The sequence below is a fragment of the Canis lupus genome, chromosome 23 (assembly GCF_048164855.1).
Source record: "Canis lupus baileyi chromosome 23, mCanLup2.hap1, whole genome shotgun sequence".
In the NCBI taxonomy this organism is placed as follows: domain Eukaryota; kingdom Metazoa; phylum Chordata; class Mammalia; order Carnivora; family Canidae; genus Canis; species Canis lupus.
Window position 1 is genome coordinate 13,868,965 of NC_132860.1, and position 20,675 is coordinate 13,889,639.

Genomic DNA, 20,675 nt, shown 5'->3' on the forward strand with positions numbered 1-20,675 from the left:
ACAGAAAAAAATAGAGATTCTAGTTTCACCTCCAACAATTGTGAACTAGCTTATACCAGACCAACAACCTGCCAAGAGTAACTAGAAAATACAAATAAAACAAAATAAAACAACTTAGTTTAGAGCACTGGAGTGCTCTCAATGTAGCCAGGACTTGAAGGCCAAGATCTTGGAGAGAAGGGAGATGCATAGAAGTGAGTCAGATATTCTGAGATGCTTTTCCCCTTTAGGCACTGGCTTTTCCATCAGCCATATGAGGCTAAGAGGCTGAGAAGCTGAGCATAGCTTTTGGCAGGACTGGGGAGAGAAAATGACTTGAGCCAAGATCTTGAAGAGAAAGGAAGGACAGAGAAGCGAGCCCAGCATTGGGCACTGCTTTTCCTTCTGAGGCAGTTGCTGATTTGTAAGAGTCATAGGGAGAGAAAGTTTGCAAATCTGGGTAGAAATTAGTAGCTAAGAGACTGAACAGAGCTTTCAGCAGCCTCATGTTTCAAGAAGATTAAAATTGTAAGTCAGAAACCGTAAGGAATAGAGACACTGGTAAGTACCCCAGACTTTCCATTAGGGCCCTAGAAAAGCTGCATCCTTGGAGTAAGGGTGAACCATAAATAAAACAGCTTTCACAAAGATTGAAATTCAGCTTCAAAACAGCCCAAACTAAGATTTGATTAAAGTGATCTACCCTACACTAACTGCCTGCTAAAAGTGGAAGTAAATCTTCTGTGAAGGAAGATAATGTCATCCAGAGCCTCTACAGTTTTTCATATACAATGTCTGGCATTCAGTAAAAAATCATCAGACATACAAGAATACTGGACCAAGGAAAAAAGACAATGGAAAGAGACACATAGATAATCTAGATATTGCAGTTACCAAACCTAGATTTCAACAAAAACTGTGATTAACATGTTCAAAGAAACAGAAATCAGAATGGAAGATTTTTAGCAACAAATTGGAATTTGTGAAAAAGAATCAAATGGAAATTCTAGAACTGATAAATATGATAACTAGAACTAAGAAGTTTTAACAGTAGTTTAGACAAGTAAAAGATACTGGGTTAGGAAATACCCAGACTAAAGAATGTAGGGGAGAAATGATGGAGAATATTAAAAAATAAACCCATATTAAACATATGGGAAATGATAGCAAAATTTAACATTTATGTCATTGGAATCCCAGAAGAGAAAGAAAATTGGAGAAGATCCAATCTTTGGAGAACAAATAGCCAGGATTTTCCCAAACTGACAAAAGATAGGAAGCCATGGATTCGAGAAGTGCTACAATCCCCCCACCTACACAAAGGATAAACAAATCCAAACAAAACCACCCCTAACCATAGAGTAAAACTTCTGAAAATGACAAAGACAAAAGTGTAAAAACAAAAATGAAGACATGGTATCTTCAAAGGAGCAACAGTCAGATATGTAACTTCACAACAAAATAATGGAAGCCAAAGGCAGAGGAATCATGTCTTTAAAATACTGAAAGAAAATATTTGCCAACTTACTTATTAAAAGATAACCTTCAAAAATGAAGGCAGAATAAAAATATTTTCAGACAGACAGAAACGGAGGTTTTGCCTTCAGATTTTCACAGAAGACCATGCTGCAGGTGTCCTTCACCTGTAGAAGGAAATAATCCCGGAAAGCAAATGGAAGGAAGAAGCAAACAGAAAGGGTAAATACAGGGGTAACGCCAAATGAATACTGACAGTAGGAAATAATATGAATAATGCCTCGTAGGGCTAAATATATTTATATTTATATATATATTTATTTTTTAACTTTGAAAGCATTTCCTTTATTTTCTTTTTTAATAATAAATTTATTTTTTATTGGTGTTCAATTTTCCAACATATAGAATAACACCCAGTGCTCATCCCATCAAGTGACCCCTCAGTGCCCGTCACCCATTCACCCCCACCCCTCGCCCTCCTCCCCTTCTACCACCCCTAGTTCGTTCCCAGAGTTAGGAGTCTTCATGTTCTGTCTCTCTTGCTGAAGAAACGGGTAGGAAATATCAGAAAGGGAGACAGAATATTTATATATATATATATATATATATATATATATATATATATATATATTTCATTATTTGGCATTATTAAGGCAACAGTGGGGTGCAGGGAATTAAAATATCCTAAGGTCCTTGTATTGTCCCAGAAGAAGCAAAAGCATATTCCATGTTAATATGTTAGACTCCAATGAGTCAACAGTGCATTTTGTAAAAGAATGCAAAACCTCTGTGAAGGTTGGAATCATAAAATAAAACCCTGACTCAGGCCGGATACCTACCATGCAGCGAACACTGTCTTAGGCTCCAATCTGGAAGGCTTTGGAGTTCCATCTCAGGCCCACTTTTTTGTGGTTCGGTTTGTACGTAATATGTATTTGATATAGGAGTTTGCTTAAGTTTGGGGTCACTACTTTGCATGTAAGTCTTCAAAGGGGTGAGTCTTAAATAATTAGCAAGTCTGTTTGAAAGAGATAGCCCTTTAGGCATTGGTATGGAGGAAATCCTCATCTCAGAAGACCCAACCATATTTGCAGTCATGATCCCAAATCATTAGCCAGGTGAGCATACCCTTTATGTTTGCATTGATTGATATTTTTGAGTGAATTCCCTGCAGAAATTCATTATACTTTAAAGAATAAATTAATTTTGCTCTGGGAAACACATATATATCTGTCAGTTGGTTAAGTATATGCATCTATGAAATCTTATCACATACTTAGTCTCTATACCATATTATTTTTTTTTTAATTTTTATTTATTTATGATAGTCACAGAGACAGAGAGAGAGAGGCAGAGACACAGGCAGAGGGAGGAGCAGGCTCCATGCACCGGAAGCCCGACGTGGGATTCAATCCCGAGTCTCCAGGATCGCGCCCTGGGCCAAAGGCAGGCGCCAAACCGCTGCGCCACCCAGGGAACCCTATACCATATTATTGACAAGCCAATAGTCTCCCCTTTCGTACCTCCTCCCCCAAATCTGGTATGTGCCTATGCAGTAAAGGCTAAAAGCATTCCAGTCCCCCCAACACTGCCCCAGAGAGCCGCTTTCTGGAGCTGCAGCTTCCAATGAGCAGGCCGCCCATAACATACATGGATCAATGCCCTCTGGAACAGCATTGGCTTGCCAGTTAATAGACTTTTGATTTTCTATACCCATTGATTAATGAAGCAGTAATTTTGCTTCTGAATAGGAAGATAAATTAAGAATTACTGTAACTGGAGCCTACTGGGAAATAGGGTATCATTTGGAGAACTGATGGTAGCTATGGAGACAAAGTTGGTCGAAAGGCTGCCTTTGCTAAAGCAGTCTTCCTGTCGGCGATCTGAGGGCTAAAGGGTCACTTAATTCAACAGACACTTACAAATGGGTTATGAGCCAGTCACATGTAATGCCTCACTGGGGAGAGAGAGGAAGGGGTGGGTCCAGGGCATATCCCTAATGAGACAGACCCCGATGTGATTTTCTTTCTTCCAGAGGCAGACACAGATGCCCACAGCATAAGGCAGGAAGTGACCAAACTGGGATTCAGGATGCTCTGGAAGACCCGAGAAAGTGGAAGCAACCTGAGCGGACCAGGAAAGGCATCACGACAGGGTGGCATATGGGAGGCAGGGTGGAATTCTGATACAGATGGAGAATGAAAGCTTTTCTAGGGATGGAGAGGCAGCATGCGGAAAAGTAAAGAGCCAGCCAGAAGGAAGGAGCTCAGACTCAGGTGCTACAGATTATTAGCTGTGTGATCTTGGGTTAGAAAAGTTACTCAACTTTCCTGGGCTTTGATTTTTCTCATTTGGAAAATGAAATCAATAATAAGCACCTTCCAGGTTTGCCGTGAAGATTCATTCAAATAGGGAAGTCTGTAAGGAGTCTATCAAGTCTATCATAGTGCCTGGTATGGTGCAGACCCCAGTAAATGGAATGCTGTCAGTCCCTTCCTTGACTAGGAGGACCTGGAGGGAATCATTGGCCTTCCTTTCTTTTGCCTTCTTGAAGCAAAGGCAGTGTACGCTTTTTGGGTTTTCTGCCTATCTGAACTCTTGAGTGCTTGAGCTCTTTCAGGGTCAGATCTGTGTCTGTGCACTTGGGATCACCTTCTTGCTTACCTGAGGGCAGGGCCCCAGGAGGTGAACCTGTGTGGGAAAGAATAAGTGAATGCATGTATCCTGCCTATTTCATCTCCTACCGCTCTCCCATCATTTGGGGTTTGGTGAAGGTATCTCACACCTCCACGCGGCCTGGCATGCCCTCCCCTTCCGTCTACCAGAAAACTCTCTTCATCCTTCAAACTGATTTCATGAGGTACTTAATTCAAGCCAGAATTGGACAGGACCAACACCTAATTTTTGTGACCTTACACAAAACTTACTCCTTACAACAATCACAGCTCATCAGCTTGTGATTGCCCACTTTTCCCTTTGCTCCCTCAGCCCTCCATGCCAGGTCTTACCAACGTCATTGGCCACATGGTGTCAATGAGACGTTCTTATGTGAGGACAGAACCTGAGGAGGCCACAGAACATCTCTCCGTGAGACGGGGTTCCTGCTTCCTCTTTCGTTTGTTTGCTTATATATTTCTATCCTAAGGAAAAATTGCTATGTTTACATAGTTACAGAACATTTGGAAGTCTGACTTATGGCTTTATAATTTCTGTAGCTAATTTCATATAGTGGGAAGTTTCTCAGACAATTTAATTTCTTTCCTTCCGTGAGACAAGGATTCTAAATTGTTGCATGGGGTAAAGAGTGCATTATAACCCAGGGGGATGATGTGATGTGTCTCCCACACTAGGTCTTACTCATCTCTGTACTTTTAGGACCTAGCACGAGGTCTCACCCAGTGCTTTGCACACAATAGGTGTCAATAATTATGTTGAATGAATGAATGCCCTGGTCTCTGTTACTTCCCTTCCCAGAAACCCTTGATGGCTGCCCTATTCCTACTGGCCTACATCCAGTCTCCACAGCCTGGTATTCAAATTCGTTCATGAGATGATTCCAACCTCTAATGTCAGATAAAGCCATTTAGAGGCAAGCTGGACTACTGAGTGGAAGGCTCTTGGTTCTACAGGCTGGAGAAGCTTGTGTGCCCGTGGAACGCCAGGCTTAGCTTTAGGAGAGCTTCAGGATGAGAGAGCCAAAGAACTGTACGGCCAGGAGGGACCTTTACAGCCACTCTGATCAGAGGTGGGAAATGAACTCTGCATTCTCAAGCAGACCTGAAGACCAGATGCGTCTGTATCCCTCACCAGCTGGTGGTGAGGGATACAGCCCTTGGGACAGGTACCCCATTCAGCCCAAAGAATGTCCTGGCTGCATTCCTAACACATTTAACTCATAAGCTCATCCTCACATGGAAAAGGTGACAACAAAAATGGCTATCCCGACAAACAAGGAAAAGCAAGACAAGAACAGAGCTAGTATTTTTTTGAGCAGCTAACTACTGAGCTCCTCATGATATTGCCATTTTCTGAAGCAGGGAACATCCTGCTCTGTGCTCCCAGTATGCCCTGTACTGACTTTCCCTGCCCAAGTCATGCTATGTTGCCATCACCTATTTCCATGTCAACGTTTCTCAAGGGATCATGAGCCTCTTAAGGACATGTGATTTCCCAAATATGGTGCTTGACACATGAATGAATGAATGAATGAATGAATGAAGTCTATGAGAAGTGCATACACCTTTTTTACCACCAGATGGCAAATGTTCTTTGGAAAGTCTATCTGTAAACTGTCTCAGAAAGAGTCTAGTGAAAACTAAGTTTTCTGGATGAGTACATACAATAGCATGAGATTTTCAGGGCTGCCTATGTTTCCTGTCTGTTAGCAGAGATTGGAGAACGCATCAGAATGGAAGTCTGGAGTCCTGCGGTAAGGATCTGTGCTGCCATTACCATCTGGGCAAGTCACATATATTTTCCAGGCCATGGTTTTCTCATTTCAAAAAAATTTGTGGACTGTGGTCAATATTTGGGAACATCTATGCTATTCTAGATCATGACTCAGACCCTGAGGGTAAGGAAATGACTCTGCCTCGAAAACAATGCTTCTCAATTCTGTAGTGAAAGATCGGCTTGTTGTTACTGTTTTTAAATTACATAATCTGTTGCAGACTGTATTTTGGTAAAATTAAAATGTAATAGCAAAAAAAGTAAAAATGTACCAAGTCCAAGTTCTGATTTTTTTCTATTATTAGTTTTTTTTTTTCTTAAAGATTTTATTTATTTATTCATGAGAAACACAAAGAGAGAGGCAGAGACATAGGCAGAGGGCGAAGGAGGCTCCATGCAGGGAGCCCAAAGAGGGTCTCCATCCCAGGACTCTGGGATCACGCCCTGAGCCGAAGGCAGATGCTCAACCACTGAGCCACCCAGGGGTCCCGATTATTAGTTTCATTAGACATTGTTAAAGTGCTATTTGCAAATGCTTCTTCTTAACTTCTGGACTTAGTGCATCATGGACTGGTAGCAAATGGGCTGCAGGCAGGCACCACCTCGTAGACCACACTCTGAGTAATGCTGACTTAGCTCACACTCTCGCGAGAGAGGCTTGCAGAGGCCCCAGCAGGGCCCGTGAATGTGGGACGCTCCACTGACTAGGTTCTCTCTTCTGCAGAGTGTTCAACACTTTCAGCACATAGACCTACTGCCTGGTGGTTATAAAGGTAAAGAAGCGGTAGTTGTGATCACTTCTGGAGCCTTGACAAAGGCTCTGGCTGGTCCCCTCTGACCCTTTCAGACATCAGGCTGTCCTAAGCCATGTGGCTGCCAACACACCACAATAGGCTTTGGGCACATCACAGCCCTTTCCCAAACCCTTCCCTGGATTTCCTGTTGGTGTCCTCACCCCTCAGACCTAAGGCCAGGCACCGACTTTGACCTTTTTTCCTTGGTTTAGGATTTATATTTTCTGAATAAACTGCTTCTGGCCACCTGGATTATCAATCTGTACCTCTGACCCCAGGAAACTAGTGGGGCTTTTCAGGGCACATTGGTACCACATTGGCAAGTCTAGACAAGCTCTGTTGATTACCAGGATAGAACAATCTACTAAGACCACATGGTATGCTTCCTTATATGGTGTCTTTTAAAGATTCCTAGGCTGGGGGTGTTTGGCTTATTTCTTTCTTATTTCAATGATAAGAATAATCACTTTCTGGGGGGTGCCTGGGTGGCTCAGTTGGTTAAAGTGTCTGCCTTCAGCTCAGATCCTGGGATCTCAAGGTCTTGGGATCCTAGGATTGAGCCCTGAGTTGGTCTCCCTGCTCAGCAAGGAGTCTGCTTCTCCCTCTCCCTCTGCCCCTCCCCCTGCTTATGCCTGCACAGGCTCTCTCTTAAGTAAATTAATAAAATCTTAAAAAAAAAAAGAATAGTCACTTTTTTGAGTAGATATTGCAAAAATATGGTACAATATTCAAAAGGCACCTTGGGAATATTATGGAAAGTTCCCTTCCTATTCCCATCCCATAATCTCTCAGTTCCCCACCCTCAAGGCAACCACTATTCATGTTCTTATACACATCTTCTTCAGGAGATGTAGGCATATATCTTAAAAAAATGCAAATGGAGCACGCTATAAATACTCTGCTTCGCTTTCTTTTTTAACGAAACGGTTTGTCTTGGCAATGTTTAATTTCAGATTCTCATTTTTATTTTACTGGTCCCCTATTAATGGATATTTAAATTTTTTCACTTTTTCTGTTACAGTGTTCAGTAAATAGCACATTCCTATGTGTGAGCCTTTCTGCATGTATAAATTCCTGGATATTAACTGAGTCAGAGAAATGTACCCTCTGCAAAGTTGTACCCATTGGTACTGTTACAATCAGCTTGGAAAGGGTTTCCTTTCCTATACTTCTGTCAACATGTGGTTATCAAAAGCCTAATAGATCAAAAATTGCAGCTCTGTTGAATGAATTTGATTTTTATAATTGTGAGTGAGGTTGAGCATCTTCTAAAGTAACTAAAAGCCATCTAATTTCCAAGTGTTTTGATAATTTTTTCTATTACTTTATTGATTTTTTAAAGCAACCCCTAAGAACTCTTTATATATTAAAGAAATTAGCCCTCTGCTTATTGTATAGGCTACAAATATTTCCCTCCACTTTGTCCTTTACCTTTAACATTTTCAAGTATTTCCTAGAATTAAAAAGTTGTTTTTAGCTTAATCAGTCTTTTGTTTTATGACCTCTGTGTTTTGCGACATGCTTACAAAGGACTTTGCTTTAGATTCTAAAAATGATTCTCTCATGTTTTCTTCTAGTGCTTTTATATCTTCATTTAAAATGTTTATTTTATGATTTATTTTTAAATATTTTATTTTTTAAAAGATTCTTTATTTATTCATGAGAGAGAGAGAGAGAACGAGCAGGGGTGGGGAGGGCCAGAGGGAGAAGAAGCAGACTCTTGGCCAAGCAGAGAGCCTGACACAGGGATGGATCCCAGGACCCCAGGATCCTAAATTGAGCTGAAGGCACATGCTTAACTGACTGAGCCATCCAAGTGCCCCTTAAAGCTTTTAAGCAATCTCTATACCCAACGTGGGGCTCAAACTCACAACCCCGACATCAAGAGTGACATGCTCTCCTGACTGGAGCCAGCCAGGTGCCCCATGTCTTCATTTTAATATTTACATATTTGCTATATCTGGAGTTTAAGGATTGAGTTACAGAGCAAATTATTTTTTCCCCATGGCTTCATTTATTAAATAATCCATCTTTCCTTAACTGATAGGAGATTATAAGTTTCTTATATACTTGCAAGTGAATTTGGTTTTATTTCTGTAGTTTCTGTTAGATTCTACTTATCTCTTTACTCATGCTGGTTTCCCACAGTTTTAGTTAATGTGGTTTTAAAATGTAGTTTTATTTTTATCTATTTATTTATTTTTATTTGAGTATAGTTGACACACAATGTTTCATTAGTTTCAGGTGTACAACATAGTGACTCAACAACTCTATATATTATGCTGTGCTCACCACAAGTGTAGCTACCATCTGTCAGCATATGACACTATTACAGTACTACTGACTATATTCCCTGTGCTGTGCCTTTTATTCCTGTGACTTATTCATTCCAGAACTGGAAGCCTGTAACTCCCACTCCCTTTCACTCACTATACCCATTACTTCTACCCCTTGCCCTCTGGAAACCAATAGTTTGTTTTCTATATTCATAGGTCTGAGTTTGCTTTTTGTTTATTAATTTGTTTTGTTTTTTAGATTCTATATATAAGTGAAATTGTATGATACTTGTCTTTATCTGACTTATTTCACTTAGCATAATATCCCCTAGTAACATTCATGCTGCCACAAATGGCACAATTCATCCTTTTTTATGGCTGAGTAATATACCATTGTATCTCTCTCTCTCTCTCTATATATATATATAGAGAGAGAGAGAGAGAGACTTCCCCTCCAATCATATATATAAAATATCATATATCATATCTTTTTAAAAAAGATTTTATTTATTTATTCATGAGAGATAGAGAGAGAGCGAGAGGCAGAGACACAGGCAGAGGGAGAAGCAGGCTCCATGCAGGGAGCCTGACATGGGACTTGATCCTAGGTCTCCAGGATCACACCCTGGGCTGAAGGTGGCAATAAACCCTGAGTCACCTGGGCTGCCCTATATCATATCTTCTTTATCCATTCATCTATCAATGGACACTTGGATTGCTTCCATATCTTGACTATTACAAATAATGTTGCAATAAACATAGAAGTGCTTATATCTTTTTGAATTAATATTTTGTTTTCTTTGGGTAAATACTCAATAGTAGAATTACTGGATCATATGGTATTTCTAGTTTTGATTTTTTGAGGAACTTCCACATTGTTTCCCACAGTGACTGTATCAATTTATATTCCCACCCATACTGTATAAAGGTTGTTTGTCCCCCACATCCTCACCAACATTTGTTATTTCTTATATTTTTGATACCAGTCATTCTGACTCGTGCTTGTAGTCATTGTGGTTTTGATTTGCATTTCCCTGATGATTAGTGATGTTGAGCATCTTTCCATGTGTCTGTAGCCCTCTACATGTCTATTTTTAAAACCAGATTACTTCTTTTGTTGATGTTCAATCGTAGAAGTTCTTCATATATTTTGGATATTAACCCTTTATTGGATATATCATTTGCAAATATTTGATTTGGCTAGTTGTCCCTCCGTCTTCCCCTCCAATCATCACTATCTTTCTGACATTTTCTGGCTCTTCTTGGCTAGTTCATTTTTCATTTCCATAGAATCAACTCTATAATTTAAAAAATTATTTCATTTATTTGGGGGAGCAAATATTTTTTACAATATTCAGTTTTGAATCAAAGTTTTCTTTATTTAAATAACATTCATTTAAAAAGGTAACATGTATACATATAAATAGTACAAAGGGGTATATGATAAAATGTGAACACACCTTTCAGTTCTGGCTCATACATTTCTAGTTTGCTTTAGAGACAATGAGTTTCTGGTGTATGTTCATAGAGATATTCTATGCACATAAAATGTTGTATGTGCATATCATCATTTGGCTCTGACCCAGCTGCCTTTTTTTCCCAGATGGTAGCAAGCTAGAGACACTGTCCTGCTTTTCTCTACCCAACAATATATACTGGGGGAATGTTCTAAGTCAGTACATACCCATCTACCTTACTCTTTTTAATTGCCGCATGGTATTGAACTATATAAAAACAGCCAGAGTTTTCACTATGCTCCCTATTGATAAAAGATTGCTTCTTTCCATCTCTTATTTCTATAAACAATGTTGCAATGAATGTCTTTCCTCATATACCTTTGTGTGAGAAAATTTCTGGAAGACTAGTTCCTAGATAATTACTATGTTGACTTATAAGGAAAATATACACACTATGATGTGAATATACTCAACACTATTGAACATTTAAAAATAGTTAAGGTGGTAAATATCATGTTATGCTTTTTTTTTTTTTGCCACAGGAAGGAAAAAGAAAATATACAATGTTGACAGATATTGACAAACTGCTCTTTAAATATTAAGGCGACCAATTTTAATTATACCCCCTTTAAATTTGCCTTCTGTTTGCCATATTTGGGCTCAGTTGTAAAAATAGATTTTTTTAGCAAGTTAAATAACCTATAAGTTTTGAATAAAATAGTCCCCCATTTCTCTTATAGACTTTTGGAAAAATTCCAGGGATCAGTGACGCTCTGCTGGAAAACTGCGGAGGTTGGGAATTGCTGCTAAGAGGCAGGCTCTGCTTCCTTCCAGCAAAGGCAGCCCGCGCCAGTTTTATTAAAGAACAGGCTCTGCTGAATCACTTTGGCTGCCTGTCCTACTGTGATTTGGATTTGTTTGAAGACTCAACTGAAAGCAAACAAGAGCTTCATATAACTGAAATCACACCTTTCAGAGGATGTTCTAATTTCCGTATCAAGTGTCTGTGACTGGGAATCTTTAACTCCTTTCTCGATCCCCACCCTTAGAATCACCTGATTTCTATTGACCACATGCCTGCTTGGACACACTCTATGGAGTGAAGTCTTGAGATGTGAAGGACAAAGGAGGTATGGGTAGTGATATTCATGTGGAAGCAAATAAAACTCGGCACCCCTGGGGGGCCTTGGGCAGATGGGTGACATACCTACAAGGATCTACCCAATCTGACTCTAAGAAGCTTGAAAGGCACTGCAGGTCTTTACTGAATGTTTCTTGAGGAGGCAGCAGAGGGTCAATGACCTCACACAATGTTTTGCAAAGTGGACTGTTAAATATTACCTTTCGATGGCTCTTCTTGTAGAAATTCAATTCACAAAAAGTCTTCTCTGGCCCTTTCCTTCTCTGTCTGATTTCTACTCCAAATGGCAGCTGCTCGAATATGTCTGTTCTCACTCCTTAAAATTCTCATGTTGCCTCAGCTTCCCAGACTCCCTTCCCTCACTTCTCTTTCCTAGTCTTCACTCTCTAGCAGCTTCTGTGTACCACAGTTTACCTCTTCCAGTTGCATTCCCACCCAGTAAACCAGAGCATCTTAGAAGGTGAGAGGAAAAGAGGATGATAAATCCTTCAAATTTAATTTCCTGTCCCAATAATAAGAGTAACAATGGGCTTATACTTTGACAGGCACTATATGTATATGATTACACCTATCACTTCATAACCAACATAGGCAGTTCATATTCTCATCATCACCATTTTGCAAATGAAGACTCTAAGGCTCAGTGAAGGTTAGGTGACCTACTCAAGGTCAAAGACTTAGGAAGCCACATTAAAGCTTACCTATTTGCCTTGTACTGTGTTCATGGTTTTTAAGTAACAAGGTAAGGCAGCAGGTGGCACGGGCACCATGTAGTCTTGACAGTGTTCTCCATGCCCATATTCTTTCTCTGCTCTCTCTTTTCCCAAATCCTCATGCTTGGTTCTAACAATGCCTCCTAGTCCCACTTCAATGGCTGAACCAATCTCTAGACTTAGCATTTTCTTGCCCAGTTGGTTTAGCTCTGCATCCCAATGTTCTGTCAACCTCTCCTCTCCTTCACGCTGTCTCTGTTCTCTTTAGTGCTTTCCTTCTCTCTTGCAGGACTGACATGCTGCCCTGAATTCTGGTCCTTTGGCTAGGGTTCAGTGACTTGCCCTAATTCTGGCCAAGCCACTGCTACCTTGAAATGTCAATTTACCTTCTGCTTTCCATTCCTTTTCTAGTATAATCTGCCCTGCCCACAGCTCCTCTATGGAGTAACAGACTGGGTGGTTCTTTACATGGGGGTAACCACTAACTGGACTGGGGTAGATACCTGATACGCGGATGCCTGTGCACTGACTGTCCAATGATCAATTGTCTTTCTAACGTTTCAGCTAAGAGTCTCCAAAACAGCTCAGATGGCTATGAGAAGGCAAGGAACAAAGTTCTACGGCCAACATTTGGGGCCATGTACAACATAAGCAAGCAGAGACAGCAGGTCTATTGAGAAAGGATGGGGGAAGAGATTCACATGGATAGAAAATGTGAATATGATTCTGGGAGGTAGTGGGGTTATCATAGGGGGAAGAGTGATTAATTTGTCTCAGCCTGATGTCTTCCAGTTCCAGCTCTCATGAGGCTTTTTGCACTCAGTATTAACCTGTATTCTCTTAAATTCTACATCATCCCTACAATAAAGTATCCTTTCTTTCTTGAGTTAGTTTGAGTAGGTTCCTGTTACTTATAATCAAGAAGCTTCATTAGACCGCCTCCTTCCTTAGGTTGGGAGCCTTGCCTGCATTTCCAACCATGGGTGTGGCCTATTGCATGTGAGGAGATCTCCTGATTTTAGTTGCCTCGACCTTATTCTGGAGATAGCACTGAACTAGCTCCGGCAGACACCCAGATAAGGCTATTCCAAGGAAGAAGAAGAGTCTGAGGACAAGAAAAGCGTTGGAATGGGTATGGAGTTTTGCCGCGGCTCCTTTTTGATATGACAATGTGGTTTTTGTCCTTAAATTGCTTAGGGTCAACTTTGGGACAGACGGGTAGGGTATATATTGAGAGGGAGATGGCATTACTAAGCAGGGTAAGAGGGGCAGGCAGAGGCAGAGCTTGGAGGATGGGAAAGGAGTTATGTCCTCATCCTGTGGGTGTTCTCAGGCTGAGGAGTAACATAATGAACAATTAGAGTCACTAGCTTTTTTTTTTTTTTTTTTTTTTTTTTTTTATCACTAGTTTTTCTAACACCTGCAGAGGCTTTTCCATCCAAGGACAAACCTCTGATTTCACTGATGAGGAAACGGAGACCCAACAATGAAAACATGGCAATGATAGATAGCATTCAGTGAGCACTTTCTACAAGGAAGGCTCTGCCCCAACCACTGTACACACATCAGAGCACTCTGTCCCCACAGTAACCCTCTGAAGAGGTACTATTACCACCCTCATCTCATGGAATAGGAAACGGAGTCACAGAGGGGTTAACTAACTTGCCAAAGTCACACAGTAAGTGACAGAGCCAGCATTGAACACAGGAAATATTGGTTCACAGCCAATGCTTTTAGTTATTATACAATACTACTTCTCACAAGTACTGAAGATCATTGGAGCTTTATTATTATAAACAAAAACTGGTAATGAGTGTGCGTGTGTGTATGTGTGTGGGTTTGAGTGACTTTCTCAACCAAACGAGGCAGCATGTCACGATCCATGGAAAACATGAGAAATAAGGCAAGGGTTTTAATTAGAAGAAAGAGATCAAATTTTAGAAACAAAAAATCAGGAAAAACAAATGTTCGGTAGACATATGATTTAAATGTTTTAAAGGATTAGATGAGAAAGGAAAATTCTCAAGCCCTTCCTGTCCGTTCCCAGAGCCCTATACACTATATTAACTTTAAAGAAAAAGAACACCTGCTAATTTATTGATTCTTATGCCACAGGTGGTGTGACAATCCTGCCGGCTGGCTTAAGTAATCTGCCAAATCAAGGCCTCCTGAAATGAAATAATCAATGCCCTCTTTAGGGCTCACCATTATCTGACCTCTTACAGTCACAGAAGTCTTGAATCCAAGGATATATAAAAGCTGGAGTGTTTTTTTTTTTAGGTGGGGGGGGGCATTTTCTATGAGTAAGTGGCCATTTAACCCTCAAGGTTTTATGCAAGAAACATTCATGGCTTGCTTGTCGATTAACCAATTCAGATATTTGTTGAGCACCTGCTATGCATGAGACACCGTGTTAGGTGCTGGAGATGTTAGGTGGATATCTGGAAACACGAGACACTCAGCTGATACAAAAGCCCAGCTTTCTCCCTCCTGCTTCAAACACATAAAAATGTAAGACAAAATATAATAGGCAGATTTTAAAAAATATACAACTAAAAACTTAGACAAATTTAGAAAAATTTCCTGGATGCCAGCAACGGGGAGGGAAGTTTGAACAGGCACTCGCACATGGTGGCCTGCTTGGGCCATGGCCTGGGATGCGGGCCCCAGGGGCAGGGGTTTTAAAGCCACATGAGGAGAGAAGGGCAAGTCCTGAGGTGGTATGAGATGAGATGTGGGAAGACCACCCCCCCCAAGGCCCTCCCCCTGCCCCCCACTGCATTAGGCTGGACATTCTAAAGGGCTGCCTGGTTCCTGAACAGGGAGTGGGGCCACTTCCCACCAACCACCTTAGGAAGGTGGCAAGGACGCTTGTCCTGTGTCCTGGCCCCCTGAATGAAAATTCTCCTGCGGGGAATGGAAGCCCCAGCCTGCCTCTCTCTCTCTCTCTCTCTCTCTCTCTCTCTTTCTCTCTTAAATGTAGAGTCTATATTTACGCTGGGCCTTCAGGGGGGATCTCCACACTGAGAAATGACATAAAAATGTGGGTGGACAAGATGGAAATACGATGTTACCCCCAAGGAACCATCACCACTTGAGCACATAGGATGCCCACCAGAAAATAAAGAAAAGCATCTGCTGCAGGTGTGAGAACAGCCCATAAGTAAATGAGGAAACTAGAGATGGGGAGAGATACCAAGTTCAGTTCAAAGGAAGATTAATCCCTAAGACCCTGAGATAATAATCTGAAAGAAACAATTAGACATGTTTAAAATTGAAGTGATAAAAAGAAACCATACTAAAGCAACAGAGTAGGTATGGACAGAAGCAGGGGTGGGTTTGAAAAAGAGACTCCAGCAGTGAGGAAAACCAGGTGACACCTGATTCAGGGGACACACCGCCTACCTGGGGAGACAGAGAAGGAAATGGTGGAGATGATCCAGTCGAGGAGCGGGGCTGCAGAGGGAGCTAAGGAAGCCCAGGGAAGGGGCTCTGGACCCAGCTTCCACATCTGACGTGGAAGCTAACACGCGTCTCTGGCCATGGCGGGGACAGGGGCTGTTAAAGCCTGGGGAGGTTCAGGAAATGGCACATTAGGGATTGTCATAGTCCAACGCCTGCATTTCCCCGGCTGATGCACAGAGTCCCCTGAAGTCTAAGTACCTTATTAGACTGGATATTCAGGGACCTGCCTCTTCCACCCTACCTGCAAATTTTTCTTCAACTTGGCCTCATGCTGGGCCACACTTGCCCTCCCTCCCTCCCTCTCCTCTTGCCACACCAGTCTTCTCTTGGGTCTTTTTTTTTTTTTTCTTTAAGATTTTATTTATTTATTCATGAGAGACATAGGCAGAAGGAGAGTCAGGGTTCCCGTGGGGAGCCCAATGCAGACTCGATCCCAGGACCCTGGGATCCTACCCTGAGCTAAAGGCAGATGCTCAACCACTGAGCCATCCAGGTGTCCCTTCTCTTGGGTCTGAAAGCACTTTTCCATTTCAAGGCCTTTCCATATGCTGTTGTCACCACCTAGAATGACCTTTTCCTTATGTTTTTCTTTTGGGTCTCAGCTTAAGGGCTACTCTTTGGGGAGATCTTTCCTGGACACCTCAATTCCCAGTCCCTCCCTAACACTGCTTTCTGTGTCATCTCATCTTGGTTTCTTTTTACTTACCCTAATTTCTAAATATTTAATTTTGTCCTTGTCTCCCCTGCTAGAACAGAGACTCCACGAAGGCAGGGAATCATCTGCTCACTGCTGCATCTGTGATGCCTCACATTTAGCTGGCATTCAGTAAAGTTGAGTGAATAAATGAATACGCTCAAGAAACATTCATGAAGCAGCTAACACTCTGCCCAGCTCAGAAGACACGCCGATGGAAAGCGTGGAACTTTGCAGATTGGAACTTTGCTCTTTAGTGATGGAGAAACATCTGACAAGGGCCTACAGTAAATGTGAAGGTGGTGATGACAGGGGAGTATCAGGCCCTGTGTGAGCGCCCTGCAAGGGCGCCCGTTTGGTCCTGAATTAGAGAAGGCTTCTGGGAAGAAGCAACATGTAAGCTGAGCATGGAGGGATACTTAGGAGTCCACCAGGTGAAGGCAAGCTGGAAGATGTTCTAGGCTGGGGGAACACCCAGATGCCTCTTTGGGGAGAATAAAAGAGGTTCTGGCTGGGCAAAGCTTAGAGCTGCAGCAAGAAATATGATGGGAGAGGCGAGACAAGGCTGGATCACGGAGGGTTTTCAAGCTATGATAAGGAGTTTGGACTTTTTCTTTGGGTCAATGAGGACATCTGTGTCAGAGCGAATGGCATAATCTTATTTGTGTTTTACTGAAATGGTCCTGGAGCAGTGTGGATAAGAGAAGGAGGACCGGAGACTGGGAGACCAGGAAACTAGTGTGATAATTCAGGCAGGAGATGAGGATGGCTTAGATGGAGCCTTGATGTTAAGGAAGTGAACTGGATGAATTTAGGACAGAAGGCAGAAAGTTGGGGCAGGGGACAGAATCAAGGGTGATGCCTAGGTTTCTAGCATGACCAACATGGTGAATGAGGGACCATCTTTGAGCCGCATCTGGCAGAGGACCAGACACCTAGTACACATGACTAGGGGTGTGCTGGATAACGTGGAAATGGACTCAGTGCAACGTTTTCATAACAGTGAGTATATATACATCAGCTCACTTCGAGTTCCTGGGTCTGCCTACAAGTGCGATCTACCATTTCCTACTGCCTCCACCTGCCTTGGGTTACGGATTTGCGACCTGTCAGTCTAGCCTGAGCTCAGGATTTCTTTTTCTTTTCTTTTTATTTTATTTACATTTAATTTGCCAACATATAGTATAACACCCAGTGCTCATCTCATCGTGCATCCTCCTTAATGCCCGTCAACCAGTAACCCCAACCCCTCACCCACCTCCCCTCCTGCAACCCTTTGCTTATTTCCCAGAGTTAGGAGTCTCTCATGGTTTGTCTTCCTCTCTAATTTTTCCCCACTCATTTTCCTCCCCTTCTCTTATAGACCCTTTCACTATTTCTTATATTCCACATATGAACAAAGCCATATGACAATTGTCTTTCTCCAATGGACTTATTTCACCCAGCATAATACCCTCAGTTCCACCCATATTGTTGTAAATGGTAGGTAGCTCAGTATTTCTAATCCACAGTCCCCACTCCCCACCAGGACACTCTGTCTCTCTGTTAAGGAGTGTGATTGTGCCTTTCCCCCCACTCTTTGTGGCCACCAGTGTTATAGCCAGTAACGCTACTGTGATTTTTCATTAATTTTCTTGGTTGTTTTGCAGTTATAGTAACACTAAAATTTATACTCAATAATATTATTACAATTTTCCACTACTAATGGGATTATTATTTTGGTTCATTTGTGTTTGAAAGCCATTAGCATAAGATTTACCTCCAACAATATGTACTGTGATTTTTAATGCCCTTGAAACTTGCAAGCAAGCGATAAGTCTATAATAAGAGAATGCTAGTAAGCATATAAATGTCTTTCTTGGGAAAAGAGGGCTTTTTTTCATCCCGGTTGGACTCAGGTTCTTTGATAGAGCGATTGGTAGGATATAAGGCATTAAAAGCTAAGAACACTGTGTTAGTTTGTAGATCTGTTCAAACAAACTCCCAGTTATTCAGAGGACACTTTTATATTCTAGGAGGATTCATATTCTTGCTCCTTTTTATGTTGTTCCTTACCTGACTTACACAAAACTATAATAAATTATGTGTTTGCAGGGAACAATATTGAGAACTATGAATTGTTTGGAAGTGGAAATCACTCTATCTGACTGACTTTCCAAGGGGCTGGGGGGCTTGATGCACTGCTAGTGGAGCTCTGGAAATGGATTATTTCAGGGGCTGGTGAGAGGAGTTTCTCTGGGGGGCAGAGAAGTAGATGGGCAGGGCCAGCTTCAAGGGTATGTGACCAGGAGACTCCCAGGACCCCATGCTGTGAAATTCACAGTATCACCACCTTAGAGTTCTTAAGTTGAACAAGTGACTCCACTTTGCACTAGGCCCTGCAAATTATATATGTGCTACTGTGTACAAGTGTTGGAACCAGGCAGATTTGGGGTCAAGTTCTAGTATTCTCTAACTATTGGCTGTGTCTCAGTTTCCTTATCTGTAAAACTGAGATAATACTACCGTCTTCCCAGGCTAGACATGAGAGTAGATATCCAGCACCAGAGGGCCTGAAAGACAGTGACACACCCCAAGATATGCTCAGTGGAATTTTAATTCCCCAGTACAGTACTCATAATTAAACTTATTATTACGGTTTAATGTCAGGAATACTAGCCAGCTGGGATAGGCAGACTGCATGGCACAGAAGCTAATCCCATGTGTGCTGGTTAGGAACACACCAAAGAATGTTTTCCTGAGGGGGACACACCAAGGCTGGGGGCCCCATCCATCAGCTTCCAACCTTTGTGCTGCTATGACACATGATAAATAATGTTTGCTGGCACAACGGGTCCCAGTTTCTCATGATTCATACCTATTTCTCTTCCCTCCAGAAATCTCTCAAAAAAGACAACGAAGGAGACTGGCATTATTATGAAGATGTCCTTGACCTTGACCTAATTTATTTGCAAACTTTAGTATTTGTAACTTTTTCTCTTTTCTTTTCTTTTCTTTTCTCTTTTCTTTTCTTTTCTTTTCTTTTTCTTTCTTTTCTTTTCTTTTTTCTTTCTTTCTTCTTTCTTTCTTTCTTTCTTTCTTTCTTTCTTTCTTTCTTTCTTTCTTTCTTTCTTTCTTTCTTTTTCTTTTCTTTTTTTTTTTTTACACCATAGCACACAATGGAACTTGATAAGCCAGTGTACCATAATCCTACACTTGAGACCCAGGAACATGGTCCCTCAGGATCCCAAACAAAGGATCCTCCCCTTCTGACAGGCTGGGCTGACGAGGACGAAGCTGGAGCCTTCTATGGCTTCACAGATGTCTGTGCTGTGCTTTAGCCTGAATGAATGATGCCCGTCATGAGGCATGGCATCCGGAGTCAGAGAAACACCACTAACTAGTTCGTTGGATACACTTGTGATGAATAGCATGCAGTCTTAAAACATCTGGTTAAACATTTTTTTCCCAAGAATGTAGAAAAGGCTTTAAATCAAATTAATAAGAAACATAAGCTAATTCCTGGGCATTTCTGGACTCTGGTCCAAAAAGATTCCTCAGGGGATTATAGGAGGAGTTAGGGTGACCTTTGCTGCATTCAGTTTAAAGTTTGTGGGCAGCTTGGAGTCCCGATGGGAGACTTCAAAGGGAAGCACCAGGGCCCTCAGCTGTGCTTGCCCTCCGGTGCCGCTCAGGCCTCTGGGCACATACACATCATGAGACGCGGGCCCAGTGTCTCCAGGGCCTCCTGCGGTCTCAGATGTGGGTCAGCCTCACAGTGACCTGTGTTGTGAAATGACCACATCCCAAGCATGGCTTGCTCTTTCCTTACTCCCCTCTGAGCGCTTGTGGGCAGTGAGCCACGGTTGCCCACTGCGCTCTTTCAGGCCTGAAGGGCTTCTGTGGGTGGGAGTTGTCAAAGCTGGTCCCCCACCTCTCCATAGTACAGCCGTGAATGGCCATAGAAAAACTATGGCAGCTCTTCTTTCCAGATTCCTCCTTGGCCTCTTTCTAGTGCTTTGGATGAGGGACGACGGCACTGTTAGTGAAACAAATCCAAAAGAACAACGGCCGATTCCTCCCTCGTCTCTCAATGGGATGAGGAGAGACCTAGAACATAGTCTAGCTCCTGGGTCCATGTAACACGGTACATAGTGTCTAAAAGATGCTTCGATCCATAACTATTACGACTAATGACCCACTACTTTGTCAAACACCTCGAGGTATTGTTACAGGAAGCATGTGCTGATAA

General features: G+C 41.9%; 1 protein-coding gene and 1 long non-coding RNA gene across 5 annotated transcripts in view; one reads left to right on the forward strand and one right to left on the reverse strand.

Moving 5' to 3' along the window:
- SPON1 (spondin 1) overlaps positions 1-20,675 on the reverse strand; it is a 251,096-nt gene that overhangs the window by 86,237 nt on the left and 144,184 nt on the right. The gene's annotated exons all lie outside the window — the stretch shown is intronic.
- On the forward strand, positions 10,265-15,826 carry LOC140614755 (uncharacterized). Its single transcript, XR_012015540.1, has 2 exons — positions 10,265-11,561; positions 12,850-15,826. It is a non-coding gene; the product is annotated as an uncharacterized lncRNA (long non-coding RNA).